This window comes from Antechinus flavipes, chromosome 1 (genome assembly GCF_016432865.1).
Source record: "Antechinus flavipes isolate AdamAnt ecotype Samford, QLD, Australia chromosome 1, AdamAnt_v2, whole genome shotgun sequence".
NCBI classification, from domain to species: domain Eukaryota; kingdom Metazoa; phylum Chordata; class Mammalia; order Dasyuromorphia; family Dasyuridae; genus Antechinus; species Antechinus flavipes.
In genome coordinates this window covers 565,605,181-565,619,584 of record NC_067398.1, presented here as the reverse complement: position 1 = coordinate 565,619,584, position 14,404 = coordinate 565,605,181, and positions in this window count along the sequence as shown.

Sequence of the window (14,404 nt, the reverse complement as noted above, 5' to 3'; positions counted from 1 at the left end):
ATACAAAGAGAATGGCCAGGAGATTAAGTAAAAGAACAAAATATTTTCAAAAGGACAGGAGCCTTTTAGAAGCACTCATTTACTTAAAAGAAATTTGTATTATAACAAATTCTTATATTCATTAGATCCTTTGAAAGTACTAGATAATACTTTGAAACATAGGATATCATATTATGAAGAAATTTTAGAGATAATGTACTGACCTCATTTTAAGACCCAGACAGGTGACTTAATAATAGCTAACATTTATGTAGCATTTATTATCTTCTAGGCACTGTGTTAAGTAAAATAATAACTAACATTTATATAGTCAAGCATTATACTAAGTGCTTTATTATTATTATTATCTTATTGAATCCTCACAACAATACTGAAAGGTAGGTATTGAAGGTAGATGAGGAAACTGAGGTGGAAGTTAAGCGACTTGGTCAGGCTCACATTACTAGTCAGTTTCTGAGATTAGATTTGAATTTGGGTTTTGCAGATTCCAGAACTCTTATCCACTGCTCCTTCTATGGCTACCAAAGTAATACATATAGCTAATTAGTGACTAGGCTGTATATGACTCTGTTCTAACTCTTATGACAGCCAGTCCTTCCACAGTGTCATACAATTTAATTGTTAGTTTTGTTTCAGTTCCTGTGTGTTCTCAAAAATGCTCAATTAGCTTTCATTAAAAAACATTGCAGAAAACTAGTTAGATAAGGCTTCTCCAAATTTATTGGAGATGGGACAAGAGTTTAATACTCTTTAAACAAATATTTATTTTATCCAAATTCAATGTTTTTTCAACATATGTTGGATGCTGAGGCAAATACAGATTTTAGACCATATACTGTCCTTGCTTTCATGAAGCTTGAAGTTTAATAAATGGATAAGATGCACATGTAAAGTAATTATAACACAAAATTACACTTAAAAGATGCTAGCAGACATTTACAGGAAGGATGAAGGAAAGACATTATTACTTATTGGGGAGGATCAATGATGGTGGTTTAAGATGATAAAGCAAGTCTTGTATGATATCAATTGTAACAGCAAGCATTTAATTAGTGGTTCATAAGATTTATTGCTGGAAAGGAATTGAGAGGTTTTATAATTTTATAGGACAGGAGTCCCAGAGATAAAAAGATTTTTTCCCAAGGTGACATGAGCAATAATCAAATCTAATACCTATTATTTTTCCATGATATGATGCTGCTTTGCTGTTGTTGTTCTTGAATTGTTTCAGTAACATCCTACTCATGGTAGGACCCCTTTGGGGTTTTCTTGGCAAATATACTGGAAGAGGTTGGTCATTTCCTTCTCCAGCTCATTTCATGAAGAAAGAAACTGAGGCAAACAAAGTGAAGTGACTTGTCCAGTATCACACAACTAATAAATGTCGGAGGTAAGAACTGAACTCCTGAAAATAAGCCTTTCTGACTTCAGGCCCAATATTTTATCCATTTTGCCACCTAGCTGTCATTAGAAAGTAGCTTTACAAGACCTAAAGCTTTTTTCTCTCTCTTACAATGATCCTGGAGGGAAGCTTTGGGAATATAATTTCCTTCACTTTACAGGTAAGGAAAGTGAGACTCAAAGAGAGAAAGTAACTTTCCCTGGACATGCTTTAAAAAGTAGTATTACTGAAAATCAAGGTAGATTCATATTAGTTTTCTATCTTAAGCCTTCCAAGAATTGTTCTGTAAACTACATAGTTATTGAGTCCCTAAAAATATAAACCATCATGTAATAACTGGTAACTCTTTCTCATTTTCCTTCATTTTCCCCCAATGGGCAAAACTGCTGCTATTTCATCCTAACTGATATTTGAACACATCAAATTTGTCAGTATAAAAATATGCATTTACAGGTAACAAAGGCAAATTCCAGGTAACCTCATAATATATTTAGTTCAAAGATGATAGGGCTGATCAATTATGCAGGAAGCAAGTTATGGGCTTTATTCTTTTCATGCTTTTTAAAATGTCAAACAATGTGCATGAATAGCAAAGAGTTTCCAGGCTAAATTTATAGTGGTCATAGGAGTAGTTGCAACTGTAAACTTTTAGACCTACAGTTTTCACATAGAAAACTTGAAACTATCACTCTACTTCCTTCTATTCTTTGTTTTTAATGGATTTTTTTTTTTGGCAAAGGAGATCCTATTCAATTTAATAAGTAATTATTAAGTGCCTTGATTATGTAAGGTCCTATGATGGGCTTGAGGATTTTTAAAGACATAAAATAACACTCCTTGTCCTAAAAATATGTGCACTCTACTGGACTAGAGTAGATGACATCTAAGGTCATCCAAAACTCCTCAAGTCCATGATATAATTCCATCCCTTTTGGAGTTATATGAATCAATAGAGTTCACTTAGGTTAACTTTCTCATTTTATAGATGGGGAAACTGAGGTTCAGTAAAGTTAATTGACTTAGCCAACATTAGATAGTTAAAGGTAAAACTGACTCCATATTTCGTATTCTTTTTAAAATTTTTTGTTGAGGTCTTCTATCTTTTTCTCTCCTGAGGCAATTGGGGTTAAGTGACTTGCCCAGGGTCACACAGCCAGGAAGTGCTAAGTGTCTGAGGCTAGATTTGAACTCAGGTATTCTTGACTTCAGGGCTGGTGGTCTATCCACTACACCATCTAGTTGCCTCCTTCTATCTTTCTTTATGATGGATAACTAATCCCATATTATTCAGAAATCTTATACTTAGTACCATCTGGTCATTAACTCTCAAACAGAGATGCTAAAAACAGGGGATTTTCAGATCAAAGGAGAGGGAGTGAGGATGAAAGAAAGAAGTCACTGGTTTGGATAAATCCTTAAAGCTGGAATAAAAGCTGTGTTCTTTTTACCTGAAAGTTGTGGCTTTTTTTCTTGTAATTTAATGGTAGTTACAGAACATGATATTATCTACACATAAGTAAAGCAAAAACAAAAGAAACCAAAACAAAAACAGTGAGAAACAATTCAGTCTAACTCATTCTACAATTTATGAAGATTATCCTGAGCCTTTATATCCATTGTGGATGGCTGAGATGGCTACCTTGGTAGAGATGACTGGATGGCTAGTTGCATTTTGCAGATCTATTTTCCTGATTGCTGTTTTGATGGTACTTTGCCTCTATTATTGAATGCATGACCATTGAAATATTTAAGATATCTCCATCTCAATACTAGGAGTCTCTAGATTATCTAGTCTAACCTTTAAGAGAATAAAAATTCCCTATACATTAAACTGGACAAATAGTCAACGTTTGCCTAAGAGATTCTATTTTATAACGTTCATAATCTTGTATCATCCTTGATCCTTCACTCTCCCTCATACCATACATCCAATTAGTGACCAAATAATTTTGTTTCTGCCTCCATAACATCTCTTTTATATATTCTTTTCTCTCCATTCATAGTTATTATCCTAATTCGTGCCTTCTCATCAACCCTCCCCTGGATTACTATTACAAAAACCCTATAATGTGTCCCCTTGTCTCATCTCTCCCCACTCTAATGTATACACCACTCAGCTACCAAGGTGGTTTTTCCTAAAGTATAGTACCATGCACTCCTTCCCCCATTCAATCAACTGTAGTTGTATCCTATTACCTCTAAGAACCCATATAAACTCCTTACATTTCATCTAATTGCAGCTCAATTAGATGTCACAGATATTCAGTAAAAGAAAGAATACAGAGATAACGTATGGGAATATTTACATGTGGGCTCAGGAGATCCCTGATGGGGAAATTTCTTAAAGTTTAAATGTAATTTTAAAAGTGGCAGTGACAGAGAAGGGAGTTCTTAGTTTGGGATATAAATCTTTTCACAATCTAACTCCTTCCTATCTCTTTGGGTTTCTTATACATTATTTGACTTTATGAAAGCTATGTTCCAGCCACATCAATTTATTTGCTGTTCCTCACATGAGATGCTCCATATCCTTTATCTCTGATTTTGCATCTCCTATTCTGTCTGCTTGGAATGCTTAGGGGCCTTTCCTTTTGCTCCTTAGAATTCTTGGCTTCTCTCAAGACTACCACCTTCTATGGAAAGCTTTTTTTTTTTTCATTAGTTCTGTTTTCTGATGTCTTTTTTTCCTTTAAAGCTATCTTTCATCTATTCTATATATATTGTGTGCATCTATTTATATAATTTAGTCTTTGCTACTATAATGTAAGTTTTGGTGTCTTCTTGTTAGTGGTTTTTCCCTCCTATACCCAGTTATTAACTCCGAGCTTCCTATATACTAAGTACTTAGTAAATGCTTGTTGATTGATTGAGGAAGAATCCCATCTCTATTGAATTGGTCCATTTCATTTTTGGATAGTTCTAATTATTAGAATTTCTTCACTTTTATGAAGCATAAGTCTGCTTCTCTGCAACTTCCTTACATATTCTCTATAGATAAAACAATTGTAGTATCTGGGAAATACTATAGCTGCTTATATTAAAGATGGGTTTATTTTAATTTTACTTTACAATATCCCCTTTCTTCTGATTATGATAGGAACCTTGCTGGTATAGTTTAAAAAATTCCCCCAAAGCAGATTTTAAAAATTAGTTTATGAGGGGGGTGGAATTGGTAATGGGAATGGGATTGATGGTAGTATCTTATTTCCAGGAGGAATTTCACAAAAAGTTATCTTAAGAGGCAGATCACATAAAAGTCTCCCCTGAAAGAATGTGAGACTTTAACAGCTGGCATTTGATAGAGGAGATACCATACCTTTCCAATTCTGTCCAGTGCTCCCACCTTCTGAAATCATAGAAAGTGGCTGTAGAATTCTAGTAGCTGCTATTAGATTTACTATGCCTTTTATTAAACTTATAGGAAATCAGATTCTTACTTGTGCCTACCCATTTAGTTGCTGTTGTAGCAATTTGCCTCTGATCCTTTGATTCTTTTAGCTAATCCTAATTTTTTGAAGCTCTCAAGGAGAATTCCCTGCCTCCACTTGTGAACTAGATTTTCCCTCAATATATGTTGCAATCATTAAAGTGGGAATAACGTGGTTTGTGACCTCTTTCTCTAGCATAGTTTATTTATCTCTGGATAAATAAAGATTTGAATGCTGGTTTAATTTTAGTTTCTCCTGTTATGTAAATGATGGTATATTTTAACTGAATTAGTTAGTGACACCCATTTTTCTTAGTTGAAATATGTTGATTTTCTTTTTCCTTTAGTAGATATGATTTAAAATAACCTACCATCCTACCATATACTCTTACCTCATCCAAAAACTCTAAATTTTAAATCATATAAAAAGCTGCTTAGAAAAGGTGATTCAAAATTTTTCCTATAGATCACCAACAATTATTCTTTCTGAAGTGTTCATGGAAAAGCTAATTTTAACACACACACACACACACACACACACTCCAAACCACCAGTTATCAAAGGCCATGTAAGAATGCCCTCACTGGTATATCCATAGATGATCTCTGGGATATTCTTACATACAAAAAAGTGGCTACACACCAGTATGATTGCAAAGAAGCTAGCAAGATCTCCTATCTCTTTGAAATATCCATCATCAGCTATATCATTTCTGCCAAGAATTGTATGTTTAGAAGTGTATTTCCTTAGTTTCAAGATTTATTCTTTATTTAAAATTTAAATGAGAGGGAAGGAAGGACACTTCAAACCTTATCTTTTACACCTCAGGATGATTGAGTTTGTAGAATTCACTCTAGAGAGCAGGGCTTAATGTTGGAGACTATGCTGCTAACCCTTCCACATTGGGGGCAAGAGGAGATGGGGTGAAGGGAAAGGCTAAAGACATAGTATCTCCATGATCTGGAAAATCTATGTAAATTTTTTGGCTCTCCAAAAAAATCTGAATCATTATGGTATTCATAAAATATGTTGATATCATATAATATTATACATATATTTAGGTCATTTCTGAGTTTCTAAATTTTTTCTGTTTCATGTGTGGCTTTCACAAGATTCTCTCTTCAAAATTCCCATTTCAACCTATAATATATGGAAATCATGATGGGGGAATGTTACCACCTACCAAAATTCCCATTTTGACCTATAAGTATGGAAATCATGATGGGGGGAGTGAAGAAAGATTGAGACTGCCTAGGCTGTGAGATCATGGGAAAGAGATTAATCCTGGGGGTAGGCTAGAAAAGCAAAGCTGAGTCTGAAAATCTTGGGGAAAAAATTCACATATTTTAAATTTTCTGGAGGGCTAGTTATCTATCTTCTCTGTGTCTATTTATCTATTCATCTATGATCCATCTGTTCACTGGCTACCTACCTAACCTACCTACCTACCTAACTAGGGAAGTGCTCTATGTCTTAAAAAAAGAAACATTTTTTTTTCAGATTTACTACTATAATTGATGCACTGAAACACGTATTTAAAATTTCCCCATCCCCTCATTTTCTTCTTCTTTAGCCATTGGATATTTTATCATGCATGATGCAGAGATAACTCTAGGTTCTACAAAGCAAACCAAACTAAAAGATTTCAGATAGGAATGGAGTAACAGTTTAGCTAAGTTTAGGAGACCAGCCACTCACTCATGGTGACCACCAGTTAATGAAATATCTATGTCCTTAGAATAGAGAGGTTGTGGTCTATCCTGGTAGAGAAAAGACACATTAATGAAACCCTGGATCTTTTGCAATATCACAAGGTGATTTGCAATTTAAACTATTTAAAGGCCTTGACACTGTGCCTGAGGTGTGAGAAATGGGCTGTCAAGAAGAGAAAGGGGGACAAAATACTGGTTGGACTGTTTCCTTTCCCTTTATCTTCAGACTGGTTTTGACTTGAGTAGCGGGGAAAAGGGTTGGGACAAGAAAGGCAAAAGGAATCTGTAAATAGAGCTCCTGTCTCAGATCCCTGAATGAGAGAGGAAATATTCCTGTTTCCTGGAATGTGATCTTTTTCTCCCCCTTCACATCTTCATGCTTACCTAAATTCCTCTCCCATGCTGCTGTGCAAACATTGGCCAGACTGAATTTTGTTATTCTTCTAGCTCTTTGCTCTTCCTCATTAGACTTGTGTAGAATGATTGCACAGGAACAGTGTTGGATGCCAGAGTATGGGCTCTTTTTGTCCTTTGAACAGAGGTTTCAGTGTTGGACCTTATGATAGAGGTCTTTCCCTTGGGGATGGTGTCTCAGGCTTACTTCCCACTTCCTGTTCCAAGGAAATCTTTGATTGCATTTATCTATCTGCCAGACATACAGGGTATCAGTTTTCAAATCCCTAGATCTGGATTACAATTAAACTTAAATTAAGGATTTCAAGTACTTTCACCAAGAAGAATTATATTTGAGTATTCTGCATTTGTGAGATAATTTCTTTAACCATGGTCATTCCAGCTTTGATTTGCTAAGATCTGCAATACCAGGTCATCTATAAGAAACTGATGCTATGAATCCCTTGGGACTTAGTTGTAGCCAAATCTCCAGAAAGTAACTTAGAAGACATCAGCAGATCATCTCAAAGTGTGTCTTTGAGACATGAGGATGATACCTCATAGGATACAGCTTAAAGGGATCTTTGAAATCAGCTAGTCCAACTCATCATTTTACAGAAGGCTCAAGAAGTGCAGTGATCTTCCAAAAGTCATATTGTTAGAAAATAGCATAGTTACTTAGCATCTGAATCCAAGAAAGGACTCAGGGAATTGGCAGAGTCAGAATGTTGGATAAGGAAGGTCCACAGTGGATGGAATATTGATGTCAGCAAAAGCAGAGTTTAAATCCTGCCTCAGACACATGCTAGCTGGGTGAACCTGGACAAGTCACTTAATCTGCATTAATTTTAGTTTTTCTCCTCTATAAAAATGAGGCTAAAAATTTGGAAATACTATTAATAATCATAAATAATAGTAACAGTAATAATAATGATAAAAGGAAATGTCCAGACACATAAAAGTGTCTGATATAATATAATTAAGGATTAAGGCTAATATCTTTGGCAGCTCAATTTGTATGTTCAATATAGTATGATTTGTGGGAGATGCTTCTACCAGCTTTTGCCTCTCCTCTCCTGTACTTTTACCTGTGATGGGGTCCAGATACTTTAAAAGGCAAGCAGGAGATCAATACAGCTTCTGGATCCCATAGTTCCAAAAGCCAATTGGGCAAATACTTAATTGCTTTTTGATAAAGTCCATCTCAATCTTTTCCTTTCTTTCCCTGCTAACATATCCAACTTGTTCAACTCAAAAGAAATTGTGATGAAATGGAAAGCCTACAGATTTTAATCACTGATAAGCTTTGCTAACACTAGTAAAGGGAAAATGTTTTGCATAACTTTACATGTGCTTTGTCAATGAGGATGAGGAGGGAGGAGGGAGGAATCACCACAGAAGTGATTAAATGTCCAGACATAACACATTCAGGCAGGCAAAAGAAGATTGACTTAAAGGTCTTTCAGACAAATTAGAATTACTTGATTCCTTAAAATCACAGGGTCAAATTCAAAAGAGCTTGCTTTGGCCTCCCAGGGTCATAGCAACATCTGTTCTTCTATGTTATGTGACAAGATGATACTTTTCTTATTAGTGGTGTATTTGTGCGTGTTAATATTGTATGTGTAACAAAAATGGTGCTGAGATAATTGTATAAATATGTATACACATATTGGATTTAACATATATTTTAACATGTTTAACATATATTGGATTACTTGCCATCAAGGGGAAGGAGTAGGAGGAGGAGGGGAAAATTAGGAATACAAGGTTTTGCAAGGGGCAATATTGATAAATCATTCATGCATATGTTTTGAAAATAAAAAGCATTAATAAAAATAGTGCTGTACAGTTATGATAGGATTTTGGAATGAATTTTACTCACTTAGGGCAGAGCAGAGGGTATCTAAAGGATGAGCCATTGTAGAAAATTTGGAACAGCAGATGAACTCAGGCTTGATCCACCTTTGATTTTGAGATAGATATAAGAACATACACAAGTGACCAAAGAAACAGCTTTTCAGCAGAGGTGTTCTGGATGTCCAGAACAGATGCAAGATAGTTACGTGGTGCAGCTGATGTACTGCCAGGACCAAAAGTCAACAAAACTCATCTACCTGAGTTCAAAATTGGTCTCAGGCACTTATTATCTAGTAAATATGTTTGCCTCAGTTTCTTCATTTTCAAAATGGGTTGGAGAAAGAAATGGAAAATCACTGCAGTATCTTTGCCAAGAAAATCCTTAATGGGGTCATGAAGAATTAGACATGATTGAAATGATTCAATAACAGCCACAACAGCAGCAAAAGATATAAACAGTATTATAGTATCTGGATGGAGTTAGGTTTGTTTGTCAGGAACTGTCAGTAAAACCTGCTATCACAACTGGCAAGTTGAGAGGGAGGAATGACACAAATACTATAGCTTGAAAGAAGTATCAGATGTTCCACATGCGCCTCGTTTTTGACTCATCAGCTGTCACTCTGAAGAAGTTAGTCTTGCATTATATTTACCAAAATCTGCGTCATCTCTGATGCAGTAAAAGTGTAATTGTTCCTCACTTTTAACCTTAATTCCATTTTCATATTACTTGAAATGTCTATTGTATGCAGGATACTTTTTAAACTAGTATACTTTGTGCAAAACCTTAAGGAATTCAACCTCTCCAGTTCTGAGGATCTTAATATTCTGATAACACACACACACACACACAAATATATTTGAAAAAAATCTCTCCTTTGGTCCTTTTGTACTAACTGGAAAAAATATATTTTAAATACCAATAGTTAGGTCTAATCACACTTGTTTAACTATACCCAAAGAGTGTTGGTTAATGGATGATGTCAATAGAAAGGAAGATCTCTAATGGCATGCTGCAAATTCCTCTCCTGAGTCCTGTTGTGTTCAAAATTTTGATCAGTGATTTGAATGAAGACATAAAAATCATGCTTACAAAATTTTAAGATGTTGCAGAAACAAGGAAGGATGTGTAATAGTTTGGATAACAAAAATAAAGAATAAAAAATATACCAGCAATCTAGAATTGTGATCCTAACCTAATATAATAAGAATATATGCAAAGTTCTCAACTTTTCTTTAAAAACAAAATACAACTTTAAGAGTATAGAAAGGGAAGACCTGCCTTAAAGGCAGTTTGTGTAGAGCATGTTTGAGGATTTCCAGTTGATCATAAGCTCAAAATGAGCAAACAACTTGATATATCTCATCAAAAGCTGACATAATTTTACGCTAAATTAGTAGAAACATGGTATCTAGATCAATTCAGGAAATAGTCTCATTATACTTTGTTGGCCAGACAACATATAGAGTATTGTGCTCAATTTTGATTGCTATAATTTACAGCAGAGAACCTTAACCATTTTGTGTCATGAACTTTTTGGGAAATCTGTCAAAGCCTACAAATTGCTTCTCAGAATAACATTTGTAGCTTATATTTATTGTTCAAAAAAAATTAGTGAGTTTCAATTAGAGTTTGGTTTAAAAAATGTTGTTAAGTCCCATGTCCAACTCTTCTTTCCCTATTTGGAGTTTTCTTGGCAAAGATAATGGAGTGGCTTGCCACTTCCTTCTCCAGCTCATTTCAAAGATAAGGAAACTGAGGCAAATGTGTTAAGTGACTTGCCCAAAGGTCTGCTTCTAGTTAAGTGCTTGAGGATAGATTTGAATTCAGATCTTTCTGACTCCAAGTCTGGGATCCGTCCACTGCAACAGCTAGATGCCTCTTTGGCAAATATAAACATGAAAATTTTTTTCCTCCAAGTTTACAGACCTAACATATCCTCACAGGAACCTTGGGAGTCCATGGATCCAGGTTAAAAAAACCCTGATTTGAAGGGTAATTGACAATTTAGCACAGTTTCAGATGACAGGAACTAGTATGCTGAAACTTTTAGAAGCTACATCTTTATGGATTTTATGATTATAAAAATGGTGATTTTTATCTTGGAGAAATAAAAATGAGGAGATGATAACTGTCTTCAAACATATGAAGGATTATCATGTTGAAGATAGATTAGACTTATTTTGCATTGTTCCAGAGGAGAAAGTTCTTCTTTGAACTCTGTAACAATTAGTTCTGTTCAAAGAATGTTCTCTTATCATTACAAGTGTTTAAGAATAGACCAAATTATAAAAGGTTCCCATTAATGGGGTGGGAAGTTGTATCAAATGAAGTCTATAGTCTTTTCTAAGTCTGAGGTTCTATGGTTCTTTGATTCTAGATCCCTAAACAACATGACCTTTTTTCACATTGGTTTTTTTTTTTTTTTTACACCTATCACTTGTCTGTTTTATATGACAGCATAAGACAGATGACAAGGATCATAGCTCTGGGAGAATTAGTAATGTTGTTCACTAAATCCAACCCATTGCAATGATTGTTATCATTTTACCCCTTTGCCATAATTTCTCCATTTATATATACTACCAGTATAGAATAACTACCAAAATTATTCTTCAAAGCCTGATATGCTTTAAGACATAAAGTATTTTGCAAAGACTTCTATTTTCAAAGAAAAAAATGGTCAAATGTGTGAAACATATTAGGGTGGAAGATAATATATCAAGTTTTTAGTATTGAAATATTATTCATGAAAAGAGCATAGGAAGTTTTCTAAAATAACATGAACCATAAAAAATGTATATTCCAGGTCTGTAGCTTAGAGACTTTTTCAGAAATCTCATTTAGTATGTTCTAATGCATTCTAAACTTTTAGACAGCGGAAGAGAACCCCATAGATGACTAGTTTTTCTGAGCCCACCTGGGCAGGAGGCAAAATAGGACTGAAATTATAGATGCACATCTTCTGACTTTGAAAGTTATTTTCTTCCCTAACTTTTAAAAAATTATTTTAATTTGTGGAATTAAAATGCATTTCTATAACAGTATAATTTTTAAAAGGTATAAATCTATTATGTATAATTTCCTATTCCTTTTAAATATGTAGTAAAGTTATCATGTAAATTTCTTTTCTTTTCTTTTCTTTTTTTTCTTTTCTTTTCTTTTCTTTTCTTTTCTTTTCTTTTCTTTTCTTTTCTTTTCTTTTCTTTTCTTTTCTTTTCTTTTCTTCCCTCTCCTGCTTCCATTCTAATTTTAAAAAGGAAGATTTCTCTGCATTCTTACTAATGATCTCTCTTGTCTTCTTTTCTTGCTGCTTCTTAGATTTAACCATAAATGGACACTTTCCATAACTATCTTTTTGGGTCATTGAGTTATATAGATTTCAGACATCTGGACAGTATAATCTTTCTGTGCATAATATTTATATACAACCTTCTTGAAATTTCAGAGATGAAACACTAATTAATTTGTTATGTTTAAGGCATTCAGCAAATTACATAATTCTTGCCTTAATTGACCCTATTAATGCTTGGTTTGAAACTCTTAGCTCCAAGCTGCATATTTGCCTATGAATGAAAGGTTTTGTAACTTAAAAGGGAAACAGACATAGAACTCTCTGAAGGAAATGTTGATGCGTGAATTATTTAAGACATAGCAGCTGTCAGTCATTAAAAAGAGAAAAAGTAGCAGGGGCTATTACATTACACTCCTCATTACAACCCATTAAGAACAGTCTCACTTACTATAAACCAACACAGGAACACATGAAAGAGAGTGCCATTTATAGAAGGTTTATCACTCAGACACTTGTCCCTGAAAACAAGAGACACTGAAGTTATAGTCCCAAGAGCCTATATATCCTGTTTACTCATTAGTCTGGATCTGTCTTACTAGGGCCATCTTGCAGTCTCCTGTGTGGCCCCAGCCTGAAGGTCCTAAGGGTCTCTGGACCAATTTTGCTTAAAATATAATACTAAACCTTAATAAATGTTTTCTATCTGTTCAGTTGAGACATATTTAAAACTTCTTCTTCATGGTTATGTTGCTAAACATCCTTAATTTCTACCTTAGGGAAGAAGAATGCATTAAGGATTTAACTATGCTTTTAAAGAGCAATGGTTCTCAAATACATTTGTATTTGTAGACAGCTCTGTTATAGGTCCTTATGTAATTTATTTATTAAACATGTGAGCCTTTCAGCTTCTGTTTCCAGCAATGTATAAACAACAAGCTTATTTTCTCTCTAAGGTTAATTTCAAATGGACATCTCAGCACCTTTTTAAAAAAATCTCATTTTTATTTGCATTTTTACTCATAGCTTTTGTTTTCAAATATATCTCCCTCCAGAAAGTATTAATTTATTACCAAAAAAAAAACAAAGAAAGAAAGAAGGAAAGGAAGGAAGGAAGAAAGGATGAAAAAAGGGAGAGAGGGAGGGAGGAAGAGAGGAAGGAAGGAAGAAAGAGAGGAAAAAAGGAAAAGTGGAAGGAAAGGAGGGAGAAAGGAAATAAGGAAGAAGGAAAGAAGGAGGGAAGGAAGGAAGGAGGGAAAGTAGCAGGAAGGAGGGAGGAAGAGAGGAAGGAAGAAAGGGAGAAAGGAAGGAAGGAAGGAAGAGAGGGAGTGAGGGAAGGAGGAAGGGAGGAAAGAAAAGAGGGAGGGAGGGAGGGATAAAGAAAGGAAGGAAGAAAAGGAGGAATGAAGGAAAAAAGGAAGGAAAGAAGGAAGGAAGGAAGGAGGGGAGGACTAAGGAAAAAAGGAAGGAAGGAAGGAGGGAAGGAGAGTGGAAGGGAGACAGGATGAGAGGAAGAGAGGAAGGAAGAAATGGAGAAAGGAAGGAAAGAAGGAGGGAGGAAGGAAGGAATGGAGGGATGGAGGAAAAAAGGAATAAAAGAAGGAAGGAAGGAGGGAAGGAAGGATGGAAAGGAAGGAGGAAGGAATGAAGGGAGGGAGGAAGAAAAAAGGAAGGAAGGAGGGAGGAAGAAATTGAGGGAGAGAGGAAGGAAGAGAGGAAGGAAAAAAGGAAGGAAGGAAGGAAAGGAGAGAAGGAACAAAGAAGAAAGGGAGGGAGTGAAGGAAGAAGTAAGGGAAGAAGGAAGAGAGAGAAAGGGAGGAAGGAAAAGGAAAAGAAGGCAGGGAAGGAGGGAGGAAAGAAGGAAGGAAGGAAGGAGGGAGGAAGGAAGGAGGAAGGAAGGAAATAAAAAAAGAAGGAAATAAAGAAGAAAGGAAGGAGGGAGGAAGGAAGGAAGGAAGGAAGGAAGAAAGGAATAAAAGGAGAGAGGAAGGAGGGAAGGAAGAAAGAAAGAAAGGGAGGGAGGGAGACAGGCAGAGAGAGAGGGAGGAAGGAAGGAGGAAGGAAGGAAATAAAGAAAGAAGGAAGTAAAGAAGAAAGGAAGGAGGGAGGAAGAAAGGAAGGAAGGAAGGAAGAAAGGAATAAAAGGAGAGGAAGGAAGGAAGAAAGAAAGAAAGAAAGGGAGGGAGGGAGGGAGGAAGAAATTGAGGGAGAGAGGAAGGAAGAGAGGAAGGAAAAAAGGAAGGAAGGAAGGAAAGGAGAGAAGGAACAAAGAAGAAAGGGAGGGAGTGAAGGAAGAAGTAAGGGAAGAAGGAAGAGA